Genomic DNA, 24,489 nt, shown 5'->3' with positions numbered 1-24,489 from the left:
TGTTTAGTTTATTTTTAAGATAATCTGTGTGTGAGGATCATGATAGGTTTCTGCACAATTGCATTCCTAAGAATTTAACATGCTCTGCTTCATTTAGCTCCTGGCTTCTGTGCATAATGTGAATATCATTCATTCAAGACTGTTTTGTCTTAAATTGCATCAGCTGCGTTTTTGAAATGTCTAGCCTTAGGCCATTTAGATGGAACCAATGATCTAGGATTTCTATAGTATCTATGACATTTTTAGGTATTTCTTCTGTATTTTTATTTTCTGCCAGTACTTATGTGTCATCAGCAAATAACACTGAATGATAAATTATATTTATTTACATAAAAAAAATTTATTTACATAAAAAAGAAAGAGGATTGGGCCCAGAAATGAGCCTTGTGGTACTCCCTGTGAGATGTTTCTCCACTTCAAGTAGTATTTCCCATTGCTTGATGTTATGACAAACCTACCCTTTCTCTCCATTACATATGACTTACACCACTGTAAGGCGCTTACCTTCTCTCTTTCCATAGGGCACCACTAATTCACTCACAAACAATTATTATAGTATCATCCACATTTATGCTCAACTCAGGTCTCCTATCCCTTCATACATACTGTGTCAATTGTGGCAATACCTACTCCTTTATTTACATTCTAATCTCCAACTTGGTACCAGCTCACACAAGTGACATCTAAGGATTAAGAAGTGCATGGGCAATGGGAATCTCCACCTCATATACTTTAACCTCCCCATTCTCCGAAAGTACCCTTCTTTCAGTATTTTCAACTCACACACATCAGCTACATTTCTGACATATTGGGAATAATCCTATACACCCTTATCAGATGTCCTAATTGTTAGGGAATCTATCTGCATGCAGAACAAATAACATTTTCATACGAATCAAACCAAAAAGCAATTTTTCTTTTTTTTCCTTTCTATACTCATTCTAAATTACCTCATCCTCTTTACCCCACTGAAAATGAAAAAAATATTTGATTGGACTTTAATTCAGACTACTCTCTTCCAACCGCACAGAAGATTTTACTTTCTGGGACAATACACAGTCACCACCATGACCACTCCTTTTGTCAAATCACACGCACCACTAAATCACCCTATCACTAACTGTCCAAACTCAGATCTAGTAAGCAGGTCATACAGGGACAACATGATTTCACAAAACATTCATCACTGAACTCTATTTCTAAGCAATTCTCCCTCAATTCATCACACCTGTTCACTACCGCACCTCATACTTTATTTTTCTACATTTTCTCTGGGGTGCTGTTTTACTTCCTCATCCAAACATTAACCTCAACACTAACACAATGTTATTTATCTTCTCTGCACCATTCTTTAACCTCATATTGTACAACATTTCCAAACTTAACATCACCTTCACCTCACTCATGTTTTTAACTCTACTTGAAACCATACACCATCTTATACCCCATTATTTTGAAAACGTGAACATCATTACTTTATTACCTCCATTCATTTCTAATTACCACATTACTGAAATTTCTTAAACCTCCACATCATGAATGAACCAAATAATTTGTCCACAGTTACTCACACATATCACCAGTTTCCACTGGATCATTTTCTCTCATATTCTAAATACTGAGGGACTGTACTTCCTACAGCTTTCTACCTCCATTACGCACCTCAAAGAGTAAATTGTTTTTCACTAACAATCACTGAGCAATATTACCAACACAACAGAAACCTTCCTGACAATCTTTTCAATAACAAAGGGTCACTCAAGCACCTTTTTATTTACTAGTTTTCACTTCACTTCACAAGAGGTAATTACCTCCGCACAATTGGACTCTTTAACATCTGCAAATATTAATAATAACACCATGCCACTCCACAAAGCCACTCTTGCTACCAACATCATGCTTCACATCTTCATCATCTACATTTTCAATATTTCCTGTCCTCAACATCAATACAGCTAATTTCCCTAATAGGGGTATCAATAAACTTTCGATTCCCACCACACATACAAATGTACTATCAGTATTCTCCACTAAACATGACTGAAATAACTGATTATGCAGCTTGAGCAAGGGCCACAGCCTCATACGCACCTAGATCCTAAATTTCACTTTACATCAGGTACCTGCATCATGTGGACACACATGTTAAATTACGTAATTTCTGTAACATTTGATTTAAATGTGGGCATCTCAATTCAAACAACAATGAGGATCACTACCTCAATGGAAGGGGCCATCAAATACGCTTTCTGTGCACCTAACATATTCTGCAACTTTCACTACAACAACAGACTTTCCTTTTCCCTATGTGTCTGCAATAGGAACTTTGATCTCCTTCTACTCTCTTCACTCTAATCACTTGACTCATACCTTGCTCCTAAAATTCAATACTGTAAATCTCAAGATCAAATTTACATGCCAGTTTCCAACCACCCTCCTCCCCCCTAACTCCCTTGATCCTTATGAGTTACTTCCAAATTTATATGCCAGTTCCTAACCACCCTCCTCCCCCCTAACTCCCTTGATCCTTATGAGTTACTTCCTTGCTTCCTCCAACTGTGACTGATGGGCACAGATTTTCCTTTCCTGTTCCCCAATCAAAATGTTCCCACTGTATACTCTGCAGTTCCAGGAGAGAGACTCTTCTGTTCTCCCAACATTCTCTTCATTGAAACACTCTACCCTCTCCCCCCCCCCCCTCAGACCCCCACCCCCCACCACACCCACCACACACATACCCTCCTCCCAACCCCACCCACAATGAAAATGGTTCCTACAAGATTGGCAACTAATCTGTCTACTCACTACCCTATAACAGCTCCCACATTTCACACTCATGGTCAGTTTCAGAAGAATAAGTTTAAGGAGTGTTTTAAATTTGTCAAGGATGCAAGACTGGCTGTGTGTAAACAAAAAATGACTCAAAGGTCTTATGTGAGGTGGTTGTTGTTTTTGTACTGATTTAGAGATACAATGACAGAAGAATAAATTTGTAAATAATTTCCTTTTAGAGAATTTACATTATCAGGTGTGTTTGTTCAGGTATTAAAAAGTAATAATTTAAGCCTACATCGTGTCTATCTAACTAGTAAACCATAAAAAATGTGTTAGTTAAATATGATTTATAAATGTTTAATTACATCTTTATTGTGACAATAGACACTGATGAAACGAGTAGCTGTGTTTTTTAACTGAATTTTGCACTACCAAGAAAACTTGAATAAATTTTTTTGTGTTTATGTCACACAAAAATTCGGGTTTTCTCATGACTATTAGGACTTCAGCTAAAGAACAAGTTTTTCAAGAACAAGCGCTGCTGGGACGTTAATATTCAGTTGTGTGACAAGAAAGGACACTACAGCAACTATGCAAAAAGAAGAAAATTTAAATTTGACACTATTTCCTCTTAAATAAGTTATTTTAGCGGCTGAAGAAAATAGCTGTGACCTCATTCAGTGGCCATGTTGTTGTACACAAATGACCTTATCAACACTTCGTCACTTATTTTACTAACTGCCTTAAGTTGAACTTCCCTCCTTTAAAAGGGCACCAGCGATTAACTTGCAGACCATTATTACAGTATCATCTACGTTTCTGAAAAACTCATGTCTCCTCCTACTCTGCCATACATATCGTGATGATGGGAATCTTTACCTCATACACCATAAATTCCACTCTCGGCAACTACTCTCCTTTCAATATTTTCAACTCATACACATCAGCTACATTTCAAATGATTTGAGAATAAACCTATAAACCCTTACCAGCAATCCTAATTGCTAGGGAATCTAAATACATGCAGAGAATATAATATTTTCGTAACAATCAAACCAACATCCAATTTTTCTGAGTCTTCCTTTATGTACTCGTTCTAAATTATCTCAGCCTCCCTACCTCATCCAAAGTGAATTATTATTTGATTGGTCTTCTATTCATACATCTCTCTACCAATTTCAGAGGATATTTTACTCTCTGGGACAATACATATTCACCTCTATGGATTATCATTTCGTCAACTCACACACACTACTAAATCATCTTATCACTGACTGTCCAAACAAAATTTTTAGAAGCAGGACATACAGGGGCAACATTAGTTCATAAACTGGCCACCAATAAAATCTATTTGTCAGCAACTCCACTTCATCACACCTGTTCACTACCACAAATCATTGTTTATTTTTCTACATTATCTGTGGGGTGCTCTCTTATTTCCTCATCCGAACATTAACCTTCACACTAACACAATCCTTTTTTATCTTCTCTGCACCGTTCTTCAACCTTCTATGGTACCATCTTCTCCAAATTTTTCATCTGTTACCCCTCACTCAGGTTTTTAACTCTACTTGAAACCATACACCATCTTATACTCCATTCTTTCGAAAACCGGAACATTACTGCTTCATTACCTCCATCATTTCTAATTACCACATCACTCCAATTTATTAAATCTCAACATCATGCACATACCAACTAGTTCGTCCACACTCTCTCACACATATCACCTGTCTCCACCCGATCATATCTTCTCATACTCTAAATATTAAGGGACTGTACATGCTACAGCTATCTACCTCCATTACACATCTCAAAGGGTAAACTGTTTTACACTAACCCACACCAAACAAAATAACAAGACACAATGTAAACCTTCCTTAGAATCTTCTTAAAAACCAAAGGTCACCCAAGTGTCTCTTCACTTCACATCACAATAGGTACTTACCTCTCCACAATTGGATTGTTCATAGCTTCTACAAATTTTAATAATAACACAATCCCACTCCAAAAAGGTACTCTAATTATAAACATCAGGTTTCACCTTCATCACCTATATTATCCATATTTCCTGTTTTCAACATCAGTACAACTCATTTTCCTAATAGGGGTACCAAAAAAACTTCGTATCCCGTCACAAATAAATACTTCCTCACAATCATTATTCTCCACTACACATAACTGAAATAATTATTTCTATGGCTTGGGAAAGGGCCACGTCCTCATATACACACCTCCATCCAAAGTTTCACCTCAGATCTGTTATCTACATCATGTGAACACACACTGTAGACTAAGATAATTTGTATAATGTTTGATTTAAGTGGGAGTGTTTCATTCCAAACCAAAATAAGTATCAATACCTCAGTGGAAAGGGACATCGATTGCATTTCTTGTACACCTAACATATACTACAACTTTCACTACAACAACAGATTCTCCTTTGCTCTCTACATCGGCAATAAGTTCATCCAACACCTTCTATTCTCTTCCTAATTCGCACAGTCATAAGTCTTAAGCTCATAACCTCACTCATACAATCCTCCTAAAACTCAATAATGTACCTCTCAAGATCAAATTTTATAACAGGTCTCGAATATTACAATTGCTAATCATTGTTTCTTACATGTATAAGTTATATACACTCCATGCATGCCTATGTTCATTCACCTGTAAATACTCTTGGGACCCTTTCTCACTTTACTTAAACCTATGCCTACTCTTGGATATACTACCTTCAGTCAGACTTCCTACTTTTCAATGGGCACCCACGATTATCTCGCAAACAATTATTTCTGCTCAACTCAGGTCTCCTCCTACGTTGCCATACATAGGATGTCAGTTGCAGCAATACCTAGTGCTTAATTTACATCCTACTTTCTATCTTCCTACCAGCGCATGCAAGGGCCATCTAAGGATTCAGAATTGCATGGGAAATGGGAATCTCTACCTCAGGCACTTTAACCTCGATTCTTGGAAAATACTCTCCTTTCAGTATTTTCAACTCAAACACATCAGCTACATTTCAAACTTTTTGAGAATTAACCTACAAAACTTAGATTCTTGGTTTGATTTAAATGGGTTAAAATTAAACAGGGAAAAGACTCAGTTAATGCAGTTTAAAACAATACAAGCAAAATTAAATGATATTCACGTCAGTCACAGAAACCAGGATTTGCAGGAAGCTAGCTGTGTGGCATTCCTAGGAATGCAACTAGATAAAAATCTTTCATGAGGGTCACCCATACAGTACCTTGAAAAGAAATTAAATAGCACTAGCATAAGCAATGAAAATATTGTGCAATGCTACCAGTATGGGCATAATGTAAGTAGTATATCCCAGCTACTTTGAGTCAGTAATAAGGTATGGAATTGTATTTTGGGGTACCTCAAAGCATATATGTCGAATGCTAAAACTTCAGAAAACCATCATTACAAATATGCACAATGTAGGGTAAAGAAAGTCATGTCACCCACTTCTAAAAATCTGTATACTAAGTGTTCCCTCACTATACATACATGAGCTGATTATCTTTATACACAGTAACCCTGATTTATATGTAGCAAATAATTTTCAACATGACTACAAAACCATAAATGAAAATAATTTTATGCTGCCCACCCACCTTTTAAAACTTTATGTTCAAACACCACATTATATGAGAATGAAAATTTATAAAAAAAAGTCAAAGAAAGAGTATTTCTCAGCATAAATTTAGAACCACTTGAAAAAATCCTTGTATGAGAAACTAGTTTGTTACTTTTGAAGAAAAATTTTTATCTGCTTAATTAAGTAATTATTCAGTACTGTATACTATATTACTGGTATTGTAAGGAAAATTGTAAACCAGTTTTTGTTTTTTGACGAGTCTCCTGTACTTTTAAGACAATGGCTTGGAATTGTATGTTATGCGACAACTTCAACAACCTTATCAGCCATCCTAAATATTAGGAGATCTATCTACACACAGAATAAGTAATATTTTCTCAACAATCAAAACAACATCCAATTTTTCCCTTCTTTCCTTTCTATATTCATTCCAATTTACCTCATCCTCCCTACCTCATCCAAAGTGAATAATTATTGGCTAGGCTTCTACTCATACATCTCTCTACCAATTTCAAAGGATATTTTTCTGTGAGACCATACATATTCACCTCTGCAGCCAGTTATTTCATCAAGTCACACACACTACTAAATCGCCATGTCACTAGCTGTCCAACCTCAAATCTTGTAAGCAGGACATACACGGGAAGCATTAGTTCACAAAACATTCGCCACCAGACTCTATTTGTCAGCAATTCGCCTTCACTTCATCACACCTCTTCATAACCACACCTCATTTTCTATTTTCCTACATTTTCTCTGCAGGACCTCTTTTATTTCCTCATCCAAACATTAACTTCTACACTAACACAACGTTTTTTATCTTTTCTGCACCATTCTTGAACCTCATGTCATACAACCTTTACGAAATTTTTCATACATTTCACTTCACTCAGGTTGTTAACTCTACTTGAAACCACACACCATCTTATACTACATTCTCTTGAAAACCACAAATATTACTTCATTACCTCCATTATTTCTAATTACCACATTACTCCAATTTCTTAAACCTCCAGATCATGCAACTACCAACTATTTCGCCCACACACTCTCACACATATCATTTGCCTCCACTGCATCATTTCTTCTCGTACTGTAAATATAAAAGGACTGTACTTCCTACACGTTCTAACTCCGATACACATCTCAAAGTGTACACTGTTTTACACTAACCCACAACTAACAAAATAACCAGACACAATATGAACCTTCATTACAGTTTTTTCAATAACCAAGTGTCAGTCAAATACCTCTTTAATTACTAATCTCCACTTCACTTCACAATACCTAATAACCTTTTGACAAATTAACTCTTTATAACTTCTACTAATTTTAATAATAACACAATCCCATTCCATAAAGCTACTCTCATTACCAACATCAAGTTCCACCTTCATAATCTACATTTTCAATATTTCCTGTGCACAACATTAGTACAACTTATTTGCCTAATAAGGGTATCAATAAAACTTCTTATACCATCACAGATAAAATTTTCCTCACTATCATTATTCTCCGGTACAGGTAACTGAAAGACTTATTTCTATGGCTTGGGAAAGGGCCACGTCCTCACACACACACACACACACACCTCCATCTTACATTTCACCTCCCATCAGGTATCTCCATCATGTGAATACACAATGTAAATTAACAAAATTTCTATAATGTTTGATTTAAGTGGGAACCTCTAATTCCAAACAACACTGAGAGTCAATACCTCAAAGACAAGGGCTATCAATTACACTTTCTCTACATCTTACGTATACTATAACTTTCACTACAACAACAGGCTTTCCTTTTCTTTCTGCATTGGCAATAGGGTCATCCTAATTTGAACATTCACAAGTCTTACTCTCATAACCTGTCTCATACTCACTTTCAAATTAATTCAGCAGAACTTTCAAAGTCTTGGCAATAAGCACAACGAGTTGGATACCATTGCAGCAATTGATAACCCTGATGTTTTAGTTATAAGTGAACACTGGTACACAGATGAGCTAATTAGTGTATGTAAGCCACTTTCCATGATCATTAGCTCTGCCTTCAGTAGAAAAGAGAAATGTGGTGGTGGGGTAGCTATCATTGCAGCCAATGGTAGTAATTATAGAGTAATAGATGTAAGTGCTTTCAGCATTGAGGGTGTAATAGAAATAGCAGCAATTAATTGTAAGTGGGGGAAAGAGAACTTGATTATTATAGGCCTATACAGACCTCCATCCGGCAGCCTAGATAGTTTCTTTGATGTTCTTAATGACCTGCTTGTTGACATTGACAGTAAACACTGCAATAAAAATGACTGGGTTAACATAATACTAACTGGAGATATGAACAATGACTTGCTGTCCAATGACTCTGTATCTAAAAAACTAATGCTAATACTAGCTCAATTTAACTTAACATTTCTGATAAACGAGCCCACTAGAGAGGTCAATAGTGTAAAATCATGCATTGACAACATTATAACTAACATGTCCCGCTTTACATGCAATGCATCAGTTCTGAAACTTGCCATTTCTGACCACCACGCAGTACAGGTATTGATAGAAGCTGAAAATCCTCATGTCAATAGAAAAGAGAAACAATATGTGACAAAAAGAATCACAAATGAAATGTTAAAGATTTTAACAGTTTGCTGAAAAGCTTACAATGGGGTGAAAAAAACAGCATTACTTTCAGTGGTTTTTCATCAGATTTTTATTATTGCTTCAATGTCTCATGTCCAGAAATGACAAAAAAAAAAAAAAAAAAAAATAACTGGATAAATCATGAAGTAAAAACAGCAAGAGGGAAACTTAGACTTTTCCAATATGCAATGATAAGTAATAATAATAATAGACTAAAAGTAGAATTTAAGAACTATCAGGATTACTATAAAGATCTTCTGCTAGAAACTAAAAGTAAATATCTAGCCACAATGTTAAGAAACTCTACTAACACAGGTTTAGCTGTTTGGAAAGTAATAAATAGCTTTAGGGATTGTAAGGACAGATGAACAAGTGATTTTACTATAAACCATAAAGGGCATATCATGAAATGTCAATGTCAGATTGCAAATGTTTTTAATGAGTACTTTTCTTATGTTGGAAAATCTGTCAATGACCATTTTAAGAATCTTCAGCATAGATATAGGGGCATTCCAATCAAACAAAGCATATACTTGGCCCCAACCAATAACAAAGAAATCAAAAACATAGTAATGTCATTAAAAATACAAAATCAGCAAGCTATGATGGATTGTCTATCAGTACACTGAAAAGATGCATAGACAACATATCTGATGCCATGGCCACAGCAGTAAATGATGTAATTGCATCAGTTTGTTTCCCAGACAGTCTAAAGACAGCACAAGTAACCCCAATTTACAAGAAAGGTGACAAATCTAAAATTGAAAACTACCGCCCCATCTCAATCTTACCTGCATTTTCTAAGGTACTTGAGAAAGTTATTTATACTAGACTAATGACATTCCTGAGTCAACAGAATTTAATATAACAAAATCAGAATAGCTTTATGAAAAACAAGTCAACATCAGTAGCAGCAGCACAATTAATAGACAAAATAATAACAACCATAGAGAACACGGAGTATGTAACTGGAGTGTTCCTTGATCTAGAAAAAGCTTTTGATTCTGTCAACATCACCATATTACTTGACAAGCTGTGGAACCTGGGTATCAGAGGAACTGGCTACGAGCTAATAAAATCGTATATGAGCAGTAGAAAACAATTTGTCTTGCTTAAAACAAACAGTGGGTCTTATAAATCTAAAATTACTGATATCAAATATGGAGTGCCTCAAGGTTCTGTCTTGGGACCCCTTCTTTTCTTGATTTATGTTAATGATATACAGTATTGCTCTCCTAACTGCACAAAAACATTGTATGCAGATGAGACATCAATAGTGTGTAAACACAAAGACTATGAGAGTCTGGAGGTACTATGCAACAGTGTAACTAATGAAATAGTGAAGTATTTTAATGCAAGCCATCTAAATGTATGTGCTTCAAAGACTGCAATGATGGAGTTTCACACAAGGAAACAAATATGAAATTATCCATAGGAAATGACATTGTAAAAAAGGAAAAATGGATAAAGTTCTTGGGAATTACAATTCAGGACAGCCTCAAATGGGACATGCATATTGATTCTTTAGCATGTAAGCTGTCGAAGTATGTGTTTGCTGTAAATATGATTAGCCAATATTGTAAGGACGTGTGTGTACTAAAAACTGCTTATCATGCCCTATTCTCATCAAACTTAAACTATGCTGTAGAAATATGGGGTGCAACAACTCAATCCAACCTAAGTACATTATTAATACTACAGAAAAAAGTTATCAGAATTATTTGTGGTGCCAAACCTCAAGAATCATGTCGGAATCTGTTCCCAAAAATAGGCGTGCTTACCATTATAGGTGTATACATATTGAAAGTTATATTGCTTGTGAAAACAATAAATCCAAATTTCAACTGTGACCTGCACCAGTACGATACAAGGCAAAAGTTCAGATACCATGTAAATAGCCACAGAACAGCTTCACATGAAAAAAAATGCACTTCATGCTGGGCTGAAGCTAGCCAATACCCTACCAAAAAGTCTCACAACCCTTCCTACTAACAAATTAAAAGATTAGCTAAAAAGAATTCTAATTGAAAACCCTTTTTATTCCCTAGACGAGCATTATATCTGAATGAAAACTGCTTCATAAGTATGCCAAGCTCATAGTTTTAAGTAACGTACAGCTTATATAATGTTGATAAAAATAATATTTGTAATATTGTGATTGTATACTACCAATTGTAAAATCCATCAAAATGTAAAAATTATTAATACAAACAAATCTTTAGTTTGTAATTTATAAACTGACATATTCAGAAGAATAATCTGTATGAAGCCCTGAAACTGTATTATTTCTAGGGATTGTATATGATTATTCGATGTTGAATAAATATTATTATTATTATTATTATTATACAAAGCATCTATAACTCAATAATGTAACTCTCATGATTACAATTTATAACAGGTCTCAAACATTACAACTTGCTAGTCATTTTTTCTCACATGTATACACTCCATACATGTCCCTTTTCATTCACTTCTAAATATTCTTGGGACTCAATCTCAGTTTAATTAAACCTATGCCTACTAACCAGTCTCTCTTTTAAACATTGTGCTCACATTGCTTTATCAACACATCATCACTCACTCTACTCTTGGATATACTTACCTTCAGTCAGACTTCCCTCTATTCACAAGGCACCAACCATTAACTTGCAAACAATTATTATAGTATCATCAACATTTCTGCTCTACTCAGGTCTGCTCCTACTTTGCAATATATTGCGTGTAACTTGCACAAACACAAACTCCTTCATTTACATTCTAATCTCCAAATTGCTACCAGCTCACACTAAAGACATCTAAGGATCAAAAATAGCATGGGTCATGCCAATCAACACCTCATACACTTTAAACTCCATCCTCAGAAAATACTCTCCTTATGATGTTTTCAACTCATACACATCAGCTATAACGTTTTGAGAATAAACCTATTAACCCTTACTCACCATTCTAATTCTAAGGGGATCTATCTACATGGGAAACAAATAATATTTTCAGAACAATCACACAAATGTCAAATTTTTCTCTTTTTTGCCTTTGAATACCTGTTCTAAATTATCTCAATCTTGGTACCTCATCCCAAGTGAATAATTATTCAATTCAGCTTCTACTCATACATCTAACTACCAGTTTCAAATGATATTTTACTCTTTCGAACAATACATATTCTCCTCTATGGCAAAACATTTTGGTTAAGTCACACATATTAGGTTACGTTAGGTTAGGTTAAATCACCATATCACTAACTGTCCAAGATCAAATCTTGTAAGCAGGATATACAGGGGCAGCATTCGGTCACAAAACAATGACCAACAAACTCTATTTCTTGGCAATTCTCCTTCATTTCATCACACCTGTTGACTACCACACCACATTCTATATTTTTCTACATATTCTCTGGGGTACTTTTTTTACTTTATTTACTAGTCTTCACTGTATTTCACTTCACAATAGCTAAAAATCTGTCCACAATTGGACTCTTTATAACTTCCACAACTTTCAATACTAACATAAGCCCATTGTAGAAAGCCACTATCACATCGAGTTTCACCTTCATCATCTACATTTTCAATCTTTCCTGTTCTCAACATCAGTGCAACTCATTTGCCTAATAGGGGTACCGATAAAACTTCTTATCCTGTCACTCATAAATACTTCCTCACTATCATTATTCTCCACTACACATAAGTGAAATAATTAAGTCCATGGCATGGGAAAGGGCCAAGTCCTCACACACACATCTCTATCCCTAATTTCACCTCACATCAGGTATCTACATCATCTGGACATTCATCTTAAATTAACATCATTTCTATAATGTTTGGTTTAAGTGGTTGCATCTCATTTCAAACAACAATCAACATCAATAGCTCAATGGAAACGGCCATCAATTACATATACTGCAACTTTCACTACAACAAAAGACTTTCCTTTTCTCTCTACACCCGTATAAGGGTCTCTGAACACCTTCTACTCTCTTCCTAATTTGAACAGTCACAAGTCTTACTCTCATCACCTGACTCATACAAGACTCCTGAAACTCAATAATGTAACTCTCATGATCAAATTTCATTACAGGTCTCAAACATTACAAGTTGCTATACATTGTTTCTTACATGAATACACGCCTGCCACACCTACGTTCATTCACCTCTAAATACTCTTGGGACTCATTCTCACTATACTTGAACCTATGGCTACTAAACACTCTGTCTTTTAAACATTGTACTCACATTGCCTTATCAACACACCATCACTTCCTGTAGTCTTGGATATACCACCTTCAGTCTTACTTCGCTCTTTTCACAGGGCACCAACAATTAACTCGCAAACAATTATTATAGTATCATTTCTGCTCGAATCAGGTCTTCTCCTACCTTACCACACATAGCATGTTTGTTGCAACAATACCTACTCCTTCATTTCCGTTCTACTCTCCAACATGGTAGCAGTTCACACATGGAATATCTAAGGATAAAAAATTGCATGGGCAATGGGAAACTCCACCTCATACACATTAAAGTCCACTCTCAGAAAATACTCTCCTTTCCATGTTTTCAACTCATACACTTCAGCTACATTTCAAACGTTTTGAGAATAATCCTATAAACACTTATCAACCATTCTTGTCTTAAGGGATCTATCTCCATAAGGAACAAATAATATTTACATAACGATCAAACCCACAACTAATATTTATCTTTTTTCTTTTCTATATTCCATTCTAAATTATCTCATCCTCGATACCTCATCCAAAGTGAATAATTGAGAAAATTAACTCTATGGCTTGGGAAAGGGCCATGACCTCTCTCACACACACACACACACACACACACACACACACACACACCTCCATCCAAAATTTCACCTCATATCAGATATCTACATCATTTGGACACACAGCTTAAATTAACATAATTTCTATAATGTTTGATTTAAGTGGGGGCGTCTCAATCCAAACAACAATCAGCAACAATATCTGAATGGAAAAGGCCATCAATTACATATAGTGCAACTTTCACTACAACAACAGACTTTCCTTTTCTCTCTGCATCTGCAATAGTATCTTCGAACACCTTCTACTCTCCTACTAATTCGAACAGTCACAAGTTTTACTCTCTCACCTGACTCACACAAGACTCCTGGAACTCAATTATGTAACTCTCACGATCAAATTTTATTACAGGTCTCAAACATTACAAGTTGCTAGACATTGCTTCTTACACGTATACACTCCAGCCACACATTTGTTCATTCACCTCAAAATACTCTTGGGAGTCATTCTCACTTTACATTAACTTACACCTACTAACCAATCACTCTCTTGAACATTGTACTCACCTTGCCTTATCAACACATCATCACTCACTCTACTAATGGATATATTACCGTACGTCTGACTTTGCTCTTTTCACAGAGCACCAACGATTAACTCGCAAACAATTATTATACTAACATTTCTGCTCCAATCAGGTCTCCTCCTACCTTACCATACATAGCGTGTTTGTTGCAACAATACCTACTCCTACATTTACATTCGAATCTCCTTCATAATAGCAGCTCACACATGGGATATCTAAGGACAAAGAATTGCATGGGCAATGGAAATCTCCACCTCTTCCATTTTAATCTGCACCTTCAGAAAATACCTTGCTTTCCATGTTTTCAACTGATACACATCACCACATTTCCAACATTTTCAGAATAATCATATAACCCCTTATCAACCATTCGTCTCTTAAGGGATCTGTCAACATAAGGAACTAATAATATTTACACAACAATCAAACTAATACTTCTCTTTTTTCCTTTATATACTCGTTCTAACGTATCTTATCCTCGCTACCTCATCCAAAGTGAATAATTGAAAAATTTAACTCTATGGCTTGGGAAAGGGCCACGTCCTCACACAAACACACATCTCCATCCTGCATTTCACCTGATATCATGTGTCTACATCATTTGGACACACAGCTTAAATTAATGTATTTTCTATAATGTTTGATTTAAGTGGGGGCGTCTCATTCCAATCAACAATCAGCATCAATACCTCAATGGAAAGGGCCATCAGTTATGTATACTGCAACTCTCACAACAACAACGGTCTTCTGTTTTCTCTCTAAGTCTACAATAGGGTCGTCGAACACCTCCTACAAATTTGACCAGTCACAAGTTTGACTCTCATCACGTGACTCATACAAGGCTACTGAAATTCATTAATGTAACTCTCAAGATCAAATTTTATTACGGGTCTCAAACATTACAACTTGCCAGACATTGTCTCTTACATGTATACACTCCAGCGAAGCATTTGTTCATTCACCTCAAAATACTCTTGGGACTCATTCTCACTTTACATTAACCTACGTCTGCTAACCAATCTCTCTCTTGAACATTGTAATCATCTTGCCTTATCAACACATCATCACTCACTCTACTATTGGATATACTACCTTCAGCCAGAATTCCTTCTTTTCACAGGACACCAACGATTAACTCGCAAACAATTATTATAGTAACATTTCTGCTCCAATCAGGTCTCCTCCTACTTTACCATACATAGCATGCCATAATAGTTGCTCACACATGGGATATCCAAGGATAAAGAATTGCATGAGCAATGGGAATCTCCACCTCATACATTTTAATCTGCTTTCCATGCTTTCAACTCATTCACATCAGCTACATTTCAAACATTTTGAGAGTACTCCTATAAACCCTTATCAACAGTTCTTAAGGGATCTATCTAAATAACGAAGTAATAATATTTATGTAACAATCAAACTAACAACTAATATATCTCTTTTTTCCTTTCTATACTCGTTCTCAATTATCTCATCCTCGCTACCTCATCCAAAGTGAATAATTGAAAAATTTAATTCTGTGGCTTGGGAAAGGGCCACGTCCCCCCCTCCGACACACACACACACACACACACACACACACACACACACAAACACACACACACACACACACACTTCCATCTTAAAATTCACCTCACATCAGTTATCTACATCATTTGGACACACAGCTTAAATTAACGTAATTTCTGTAATGTTTGATTAGAGTAGGGGCGCCTCATTCTGAACAACAATCAGCAATAATACCTCAATGCAAAGGGCCATCAGTTAGATATACTACAACTTTCACTACAACACACTTTCCTTTCCTCTCTGCATCTGTGTCTCCGCACACCTTCTACTCTCTTCCTAATTTGAACAGGTACAAGTCTTACTCTCATCACTTGACTCAAACAAGATTCCTGAAACTCAATGACGTAACTCTCTCGATCAAATTTTATTACAGGTCTCAAACTTTACAAGTTGCCTGACATTGTTTCTTACATGTATACACTCCAGCCAAGCATTTGTTCATTCACCTCAAAATACTCTTGGGACTCATTCTCACTTTGCATTAAACTACGCCCACTAACCAATCTCTCTCTTGAACATTGTACTCTATAATAGTAGTTTGCGAGTCAATCGTTGGTGCCCTCTGAAGAGAGGGAAGTCTGATTGGAGATAGTATATCCAGTGTTTTCAACTCATAAACATCAGCTACATTTCAAATGTTTTGAGATTTCACCTATAATCCTTTATCTACCATCCTAATTCTTAGGGGATCTATCTGCATACAGATCAAATAATATTTTCACAACAATCAAACCAACATTGAATTTCTCTCTCTTGTCTTTTCCATACTCATTCTAAATTATCTCATCCTCACTACCTCATCCAAAGTTAATAACTATTCTATTTCAAAGGATATATTACTCTCTGGGACAGTATATATTTACCTCTATGTCCAATCATTTCATCAAGTCACACACACTACTAAATCACCATATCATTAACTGTCCAAACTCAACTCCTGTAAGCAGTACATACAGGGGCTACATTAGTTCACAAATAAATGACCAATTAACTCTATTTCTCAGCAATTCTCGTTCATTTCATCACAGCTGTTCACTATCACACCTGATTCTTTATTTTTCTACATACACTCTGGGGAACTTTTCATCACACCTGTTCACTACCATACAGCATTCTTTATTTTACTACATTTTCTCTGGGGTACTGTATTATTTCCTCATATAAGCATTAACCTCCATGCTATCACAGCTTCTTTTATCTTCTCTGCACCATTCTTCAGTCACTTATCATACACCTTTACCAAATTTAACATCAATTTCATCTCATTCAGGTTTTAAACCATACACCATTGGTTTCTCCATTCTTTTGAAAACCAGAACATCACTACTTCATTACCTTCATCAGGCATTGAAAAGGACCACGTCCGCAGACACATACCTCTATCCCAAATTTCACCTCACATCAAGTATCTACATCATCTGGACACTAATCTTAAATTAACATAATTCCATAATGTTTGATTTAAGGTGGGGGCGTCTCATTTCAATCAACAATCAGCATCAATACTTCAATGAAAAGGGCTGTCAGTTACATATACTGCAACTTTCACTACAACAGACTTTCCTTTTCTCTCTGCATCTGCAATAGGGTCCCCGAACACCTTCTACTCTCTTCCTAATTTGAACAGTCACAAATCTTACTCTCATCACCTGACTCATACAAGATTCCTGAAACTCAATAATGTAACACTCAGAATCAAATTTTATTACAGGTCTCAAACATTACAAGTTGCTAGACATTGTTTCTTACATGTATACACTCCTACCACACCTATGTTCATTCATCTCTAAATACTCCTGGAACTCATTCTCACTATAAACGTATGACTACTAACCACTCTCTCTTTCAAGCATTGTACTCACATTGCCTTATCAACAGATCATCACTTCCTCTAGTCTTGGATATATTATCTTCAGTCTGACTCAGCTCTTTTCACAGGGCACCAACGATTAACTCGCAAACAATTATTATTGTACCCTTTCTGCTCAAATCAGGTCTCCTCCTATTTTACCATACATTGCATTTCAGTTGCAACTATACCTACTCCTTCATTTACATTCTAATCTCCAACATGGTACCAAATCACACAAGGGACATCTAACGATAAAGATTTGCATGGGCAATGGGAATCTCCACATCATACACTTTAAACTTCAGTCTTGGAAAATACTCTCCGTTTGATGTTTTCAACTCATACACATCAGCTACATTCAAACATTTTGACAATAAACCTATAAACCTTTCTCAACCTGCCTAATTGTTAAGGGATCTATCTACATGGGAAAATAATAATATTTTTAATAGCTATCAAACCAACATCCAATTTATCTCCTTTTTTCCTTTTCATGCTTGCTCTAAATTATCTCATCCTGGCTACCTAATCCAAAGTCAATAATTATTCTATTTCAAAGGATATTTTACTCTCTGGGACAATACATATTCACCTCTACGGCCAATCCTTTCATCAAGTTATGCACACTACTAAATCACAATATCACTTACGAAACAGGACATATAGGGCCAACATTAGTTCACGAAACATTCACCACCAAACTCTATTTGTCAGCAGTTCTCCTTCCTTATTTTTCTACATATTCTCTGGGGTACTGTTTTATTTCCTCATCCAAACATTAACCTCCACACTAACACAACCCTTTTTATCTTCCCTGCAGCATTCTTCAACCTCGTGTCATAACATGTGTATCAAGTTTAACATCAACTTCACTTCACTCAGGTTTTTATCTCTACTTGAAGCCATACACCACTGGTTAGTACATTCATTCGAAAACCAGAATATCACTACTTCATTACCTTTATCATTTCTAATTACGACATTACTCCACTTTCATAAACCTCCACATCATGCACATACGAACTAATTCGTTCACATTCTCTCACTCATATTACTTGTCTCCTCTGTATCATTTCTTCTCGTACTCTAAATATTAACCCTCCCATTACCAAGTTTTTTCACACCTGTATTTAACCAAACAGGGAATTTGTACTACCCCAAAGATTTTTATGTTTTATTGTAATATCTGTTCTCAGATTTCGTTATTTCCATTGAATGGGTTTATTTAGTATTGAAAAACAGCTTTTCAGGTTATTAGAAGTATTTAATCAAATCACAGATACAAAGTACAAAAGTTTTTTTTTATATCTTTCACTAAATTCAGTACTCAATGAACAGAAAATTAATAATCTATGCAAATCAACAGTCAGTGCAGTAAAATAACACAATACGTTTTTACAACTTTTCAGCCAAGTACATTTTTGCACTGCATGCATTTCACAGTAACAGTTTCTTCTCTGTATATTACAATCAGGTTTCTTGCACATTACACAACAGAATCTTGTTTTCCAATTTTAGTTTCTCTTGCATTCTAGACATCGTTGTGGCATTGATAGCTTGGAACACTGGGTCTGGACCACTGCTGTAGGAATTGCAATACCACAAGCTTTCAGCTCATCTTGTACATCTTCCTGATGACCACTGATATTTTTGGCTCTTTCTTCCATGTTGCCTTTTCTGAGTCCAAATGCCAGTTCAGTCATTAAGGGTTTACGTCAGCTTCAGTTATTCTTCTGCCATTCAGGAAATCTTTGAGTGTACAGAATATAAGCATTCAGTGCTGCAATATCTATCATTTCCATGAAGATTCTTATTGGCCACCACCTCGTTCCACTAACACAATGGTATTCTCTTGTCATTTTGTTCCCATTACCTACAGCACCTTTGGTTTTGTTGTAGTGCAGTATGATTTCGGGTTTATGTTCACTTTCTTCACCACTTACTTGTCTCTCATTATGCTGAGTAGAGAGTAATATTACAGCCTTTCCCTTCTTTGGAACATAGGAAACTAGGGTCAAGGCATTTGTAAAACCAAACATTGAAGAGTGAACTTCTCCCTTTCTGTTTGGCAAGAGTTCCTTCGGAATTTCTTTCTTATTGGAACGCAAGGTACCAACCAATGTCATTTTTTGTTTTAGTAGTTCATCAGCCAATGGAATTAATTGCTGTATTTCACCTCACAATAGCTAATAACCTCTCCACAATTGGAATCTTTATAACTTCTACAAATTTTAATACTAACCCAATCACACTCCAGAAAACCCACTCCCATTACCAACATCAAGTTTCACCTTCATCATATACATTTTCGATATTTCCTGTACTCAACATCAGTACAACTCATTTGCCTAATAGGGGTACCAATAAAACTTTTCATCCCGTCACACATAAATACTTCCTCACTATCATTATTCTCCACGACACATAACTGAAATTATTAATTCTATGGCTTGGGAAAGGGACACGTCCTCACACACACACACACACCTCCATCCTAAATGTCACCTCACATCAGGTATCAGCATCATTTCGACACATATCGTAAATTGACATAATTTCTATAATGTTGGATTTAAGTGGGAGCATCTCCTTTCAAGCAACGTTCAGCATCTGTACCACAATGGGAAGGGCCATCAATTTCACTTTCCGTACACCTTTCACATACTGCAACTTTCACTACAACAACGGACTTTCCTTTTCTCTCTGCATCTGCAATAGGGTCTTTGAACACCTTACACCCTCTTCCTAATTTAAACAGTCACGAGTCTTACCCTCACCACCTGGCTCATACAAAACTCCTAAAACTCAATAATGCAACTGTCATGATCAAATTTTGTTACAGGTCTCAAACATTACCAACTTGCTAGTCATTCTTTCCTACATCTATACACTCCAATCACACCTATATTCATTCAACTCATTCACACTTTACTTAAACCTATGCCTTCTTCCAGTCTCACTTTTAATCATTGTACCCACATTGCCTTATCAACACATCATCACTCATTCTACTCTTGGATGTACTACCTTCAGTCAGACTTCCCTCTTTTCACAGGGCACCTACGATTAACTCGCAAGCAATTATTATAAATCATCCACATTTCTGCTCAACTCAGGTCTCCTCCTACCTTGCCACACATAGTGGGTCAACTGCACCAATACCTACTCCTCCATTTATATTCTTATATGCAACATGCTTCCCGTTCTACAAGGGACATCCAACGATTAAGAATTGCCTGGGCAATGGGAATCTCCACCTCATACCCTATAAACTCCATTCTCACAAAATACTCTCTTTTCAGTGTTTTCAGCCCATACACATCACCTACATTCCAAATATTTTGAGAATAAACCTATAAACCCTTATCAACTATCCTAATTTTTTGGGGACAATTTACAGTGGGAAAAAAATTTCTTTCATAACTATCAAACCAACATCCATTTATCCTCTTTTTTCCTTTCTATGCTCACTCTAACTTTTCTCATCCTCCCAACCTCATCCAAGGTGAATTATTATTTGATTGGTCTTCTATTCATACATCTCTCTACCAATTTCAAAGGATATTTTACTCTCTGGGACAATACATATTCACCTCTCTGGATTATCATTTCGTCAAGTCACACACACTACTAAATCACCATATCACTAACAGTCCAAACTCAAATCTTGTAGGCTGTACATACAAAGGCAAACATTAGTTCACAAACATTCACCACCAAACTCTATTTGTCAGCAATTTGCCTTCACTTCATCACGCCTCTTCACTACCACACCTCATTCCTAATTTTTTTACATTTCCTCTGGGGTACTGTTTTATTTCCTCATCCAAACATTAACCTCTACACTGACACAACCTTTTTATCTTCTCTGCACCATTCTTCACATTCTTCAACCTTGTATTATACCACCTTTACAAAATTTAACATCAACTTAACCTCACTCAGGTTTTTAACTCTACTTTAAACCATACACCATCGGTTACTCCATTCTTTCGAAAACCACAGCATCACTGCTCCATTATCTTCATCATTTCTAATTACCACATTACTCCAATTTGATAAAGCTCCACATCACGCACATACCAACTACTTCGTCCACACTCTCCCGGACAAATTACATGTCTCCACTATATGATTTCCTCTTGTATTCTAAATATTATGGAACTGTACTTTCTACACCGTTCTACCTCCATAACACATCTCAAAGGGTAAATTTGTTTACACTAAGCCACAACAAACAAAATAACCAGACACAATATAAACCTTCTTTACAATCTTATCAATAACCAATGGTCAGTCAAGTGTCTCTTTATTTACCAGTCTTCACTGTATTTCACTTCACAATAGCTAATAACCTCTCCACAATTGGACTCTTTATAACTTCTACAAATTATAATACTAACACACTCACACTCCACAGAGCCACTTTCATTATCAACATCAAGTTTCACCTCCATCATCTACATTTTCAATATTTGCTGTTCTCAACATCAGTACAACTCATTTGCCTAACAGGCGTACCAATAAAACTTCTTATCCCATCACACAATAAATACTTCCTCACTATCATTATTCTCCACCACACATAACTGATATAATTAATTCTATGTCTTCGGAAATGTCCACGTCCCGACAGAGGCACACATCCATCGCAAATTTCACCTGACATCACGTATCTACATCATTTTGACACACATCATAAATTAACATAATTTCTATAACGTTGGATTTCAGTGGGAGCATCTCCTTTCAAGCAACAATCAGCATCTGTATCGCAATGGGAAGGGCCATCAATTACACTTTCTGTACACCTTACATATACTGCAACTTTCACTACAACAACAGACTTTCCTTTTCTCCTTGCATCTGTAATAGGGTCTTCGAACACCTTCTACTCTCTTCCTAATTTAAACAGTCACGAGTCTTACTCTCACCACCCGGCTCATACAAAACTTTAAAACTCGATAATGCAACTGTCACAATCAAATTTTCTTACAGGTCTCAAACATTACCAACTTGCTAGTCATTGTTTCTTACATCTATACACTCCAACCACACCTATATTCATTCAACTGGAACAATTCCTGAGACTCATTCACACTTTACTTAAATCTATGCCTTGTTCCAATCTCTCTTTCAAACATTGTACCCACATTGCCTTATCAACACATCATCACTCATTCTACTCTTGGATGTACTACCTTCAGTCAGACTTCCCTCTTTTCACAGGGTACCAAAGATTAACTCACAAGCAATTATTATAAATCATCCACATTTCTGCTCAACTCAGGTCTCCTCCTACCTTGCCATACATAGCGTGTCAACTGCACCAATACCTACTCCTACATACACATTCTCATCTCCAACATGCTTCCCGCTCATACAAGGGACATCCAAGGATTAAGAATTGCCTGGGCAGTGGGAATCTCCACCTCATACACTTTAAACTTCATTGTCACAAAATACTTTCTTTTCAGTGTTTTCAGCTCATACACATCACCTACATTCCAAATATTTTGAGAATAAACCTATAAACCCTTATCAACTATCCTAATTTTTAAGGGATCAATCTACAGGGGGAACAAAATTTCTTTCATAACAATCAAACCAGCATCCATTTTTTCTCGTATTTCCATTCTATACTCCCTCAAAATCCTCGCATCCTGACTACCACATCCAAAGTGATTTGATATTTAATTGGTGTTCTATTGATACACCTCTGTACCAATTTCAAAGGATATTTTACTCTCTGGGACAATGGGACAATACAAATTCACCTCTTTGGATTATCATTTCGTCAAGTCACACACACTACTAAATCACATTATCACTAACTGTCCAAAGACAAATCTTGTAGGCAGGGCTTACAGGGGCAACATTTGTTCAAAAACCAATCACCACCAAACTCTATTTGAAGGAATTCGGCTTTACTTAATCATACCTCCTCACTACCACACCTCATTCCTAATTATTTTACATTTTCTCTTGGGTACTGCTTTATTTCCTCATCCAAACATTAACCTCTACACTGACACAACCTTTTTAACTTCTCTGCACCATTCTTCAACCTTGTATTATACCACCTTTACAAAATTTAACATCAAGTTCACCTCACTTAGGTTTTTAACTCTACTTCAAATCATAGACCATCGGTTACTCCATTCTTTCTAAAACCAGAACATCATCACTACTTCATTACCTTCGTCATTTCTAATTACCACATTACTCCAATTTCATAATCCTCCACATCACGAACATACCAACTACTTCGTCCACACTCTCTCACACATATTACATGTCTCCACTATATCATTTCCTCTCGTATTCTAAATATTAAGAGACTGTACTTCCTGCACCTTTCTACCTCCATAACACATCTCAAAGGGTAAACTGATTTACACTAAGCCACAACAAACAAAATAACCAGACACACTATAAACATTCATTACAATCTTATCAATAACGAAGGGTCGTTTAACCATCTCTTTATTTACTAGTCTTCACTGTATTTCACTTCACAATACCTAATAACCTCTCCACAATTTGACTCTTTATAACTTCTACAAATTTTACTACTGACACAATCACACTCCAGAAAGCCACTCTCATTACCAACATCAAGTTTCACCTTCATCATCCACATTTTCAATATTTCCTGTTCTCAACATTAGTACAACTCACTTGCCTGATAGG

Source organism: Schistocerca americana, chromosome 1, assembly GCF_021461395.2.
Source record: "Schistocerca americana isolate TAMUIC-IGC-003095 chromosome 1, iqSchAmer2.1, whole genome shotgun sequence".
Taxonomy (NCBI): Eukaryota; Metazoa; Arthropoda; class Insecta; order Orthoptera; family Acrididae; genus Schistocerca; species Schistocerca americana.
Note: the sequence above shows the minus strand (reverse complement) of the source record.